The sequence below is a fragment of the Callorhinus ursinus genome, unplaced genomic scaffold (assembly GCF_003265705.2).
Source record: "Callorhinus ursinus isolate GAN/ISIS: 27379988/994484 unplaced genomic scaffold, GSC_fseal_2.0 scaffold5, whole genome shotgun sequence".
Taxonomy (NCBI): Eukaryota; Metazoa; Chordata; class Mammalia; order Carnivora; family Otariidae; genus Callorhinus; species Callorhinus ursinus.
Genome location: NW_027397067.1, coordinates 26846820 through 26850244, shown reverse-complemented (window position 1 = coordinate 26850244; position 3425 = coordinate 26846820).

The following is a 3425-nucleotide window of genomic DNA, read 5'->3' as shown; positions in this document are numbered from 1 at the left end:
ATACCTACTTTCAAAAATTGGAAGTTGATCAAAGTATTCAAATACCTTTTGGAATTTGTGCCAAATTTAAAATTTGATTTAATATAAAGTTCACGGGGAAAAATTTTTTTTAAGTGGAAGTGTAGTTGACACACAGTGTTACATTAGTTTCGGGTAGACAACATAGTGATTCAACAACCCAATATATATGCTGTGCTTACTCCAAGTGTAGCTACTATCTCAAAACTTATTTGAGCTAAGAAATTCTCATTCTTTGATGAGGTTCTTGTTTTATCATGAAGGTGTCCTGAAGTTAGAAATAGTGTTCACCTGTGAACAAGTTCACTTGGAATATCTATAGTTCTTAGCCTACTATGCTATAGCATATGATTTCTTAATGCTGTTATATAAATTTCTAACACACCCTTCTACATTAGTATTGATAAGATTGGGCACATAGAGGTATAATTTCACAAAATGAAGACCTGAGGAAATTATCACCAACCCAAAATACTTTTGCCCAATAATTTAGATGTTATGGGTAGAAGTTCTATGGGAGCTTGGAGCATTTACATAATTATTTGTTTTCTCCTTCACTTTGCTTTTATTACACTGGTATATAAGCATTTTAAATTTTTATCTTCAGATAAATTATCTGTGAGAAATGTGAATTAATCATGCAATGCTTTGCTTTTTGTATCCAGACAATTATTTAACATCTTAGTTTCATTTTCTATACCTGGGACATTCCATAGAGTCATGTAATGCTAACAATGTTGTAACCAAATAAATTCATAATCTTTTTCCAATATTGAGATCTCATAAATCTGAAGCCTACATTTTTTCAGATGTTATGTATTTACTTTAAAATGTATTCTATTGATCTGAAATTTTTTTTTCAAATAATACTTATAATGATTTTTTTCAAAGACATTTATTTTAGAGAGAGAGAGAGAAAAAGCCTGGGTGGGGGGGTGGGGGACAGAGGGAGAGGAAGAGAGAGAATCTCAAGCAGATTCCCCGCTGAGGTTGGAGCCCAGTGCAGAGCCTGGCATGGGCTCAATCTCACCACCCATGAGTCACGATCCGAGCCAAAATCAAGACTTAGACGCTTAACCAACTGAGCCACCCAAGCACCCATATTTACAAATGATTTTTTAAATTAAATGATCTAAGTTCTTTAAAATACATCCCAATCTTAGGGTAAATATTATGAATGCATATTGCTAGAAATTTCTATCTTGAATTGGAGCCCTGTATGGCTAAGAAATAGGGGATAGAAAGAAAAAATATTCAGCAAGTGAAGAGACTTATTAACCAAACTGTCTCCCCTTTAAAGGAGAGTCTAAATTTTAAGCACTTCGAGTTGGGTTCTAGAACTATTCTATTTTTATTCATAGACAGAAAGCAGGCCTGAACCAGGGATTAGGAAAGCTTACAGGTTATTAGGAAAGTCGTTTTTAGGAAAATCATAGCTATTAGTCTGCTGCTGAGAAAGTTGGGTTTCATTCAAAGAATCTCTTAATTATCTCTCCTATTGCTGAAGCTGCAGTTAACATATAGAAAAGAGTTCTTCCCTTTAATGAATTCCCAAATGCTGTGGCATTTACTAAGGAAATATTTAAGTAGAGCCATTGTTCAGAGGATATTTTATTCTTTCCTTACTACCACTGCCCCTGCCTCAGCTTATTAGTTTCCTAGTGGGAGGTTATAAGAAATCTGTGAGAATTTATTGTATTCTCTGTCTGGCCTTATTCTTTACTTAACTTTGTACTTAACTGGTACAAAAATAAAAATAGGTTCAGACCCTAGAGGGTGCTGATTAAGAAAACTCTTAAGCAAGATACAAGTTATTCAGCTTCAGTAAGATTCTATTTGCTTAGTCCTTTCACTTAATCATTAATATAAGGAAAATTAAAGTTCATGACTATTCATCTCTTTTCAGTGAGTGTAGAGTGTTCAGTATGAGCAAGGCTTGGTATTCCATTCTGGAATATAAAGATGGGTAATAGAGTCTTGGGTCCTGGCTGCATACACTTACAGTCTACTTAGAGGGTAAGATAAATATATGTTTATTCATTGTAATAAGCACCAAATTAGAAATAACACACCTGATGAGCACTCATCCAGGCCTGGGAGACCAGGCTTCTGGGAGGAAGTGTGAGAATCTCCCTTTGGCGGGGCGACTGGGTGACCATAATTGAGGAACAGTAAACATTTTGATGTAGCTGGACCTTAAGAATCTGTGGAGGGGTGAAAGAAAGTGAGAGATAAATGACATCTCTTTGGAGATACTGTTAGAGTAAAAAAAGACATTAAATTATCCAGGTCTGAATTACATTTGCAAAAGAAATATTGAGCAAGGAAGTTAAAAATATTGTTAAGAAAGTGGTGGACATGGAGTCCAACCTGCATTCCTAAACCACAGGTAAAACCCTTGGTCTTAAGAGATAAACCTCCTTCCAGTCTGAAATAAATCTGATTACTATGATAGCCCCAAGAGAACCTACTTGTTTGTTTTTCTCATCCTTGTGATGCCCACCTGGTTTAATGTCATGTGAAATGACTCAAGAGCCTACATCTTATTATATTGGTACCTGAACTTGGAGGACTTATAATTGGAACTTTATAGAAGAAGCAAAAAGGAGTTGCGTTTAATATAAGGAGGCAAAATTAAATACAAATAAACTATAATGACATCAAATTTAGTTCAAATAAGAATTTCATATTCTTCCCTAATAAATAAAACTTCTTACCCAAATAAGTTGGAAAGAGAGAAAGATCTCCTTCTGGGCAGTCTATGTTTCTTTCCTCTTTTTGTCTTTAAATTTGGCTGAAACTCTTCTAATGTGTCCCACGCAGTTCTCCTGCAGAAGTCTAGGAGGTTTTATTACAGGGCACTTATTAGTATCTCTAGGTTTTCTAAGACTCCATTTGAAATCTTCCAGATTACTTTTCATTACTGAGACACGTTTTTTCTTTTTTGGTGGTGGTTGTTTTGTGTGGTTGTTTTTTTTGTTTTTTTTTGTTTTGTTTTTTTTTGTAGTTCCCTCGGCAAAATTCCTGCCACTGCTTATTACTGATGAATTTCTTTGCTTCAGATTTATTTCTGTTTTCCAACCCAAATGCTTTTTAGTCATTGACTATTGTTTTTATGTTATGCCCCTGATGTGGAAATCCACCAGTTTTAAATTCCATTTTTGCAAATTGCACTGACGTGGATGGAACTGGAGGGTATTATGCTTAGTGAAATGTCAATCAGAGAAAGACATGTATCATATGATCTCACTGATATGAGGAATTCTTAATCTCAGGAAACAAACTGAGGGTTGCTGGAGTGGTGGGGAATGGGAGGGATAGGGTGGCTGGGTGATAGACACTAGGGAGGGTATGTGCTATGGTGAGCGCTGTGAATTGTGTAAGACTGTTGAATCACAGATCTGTAC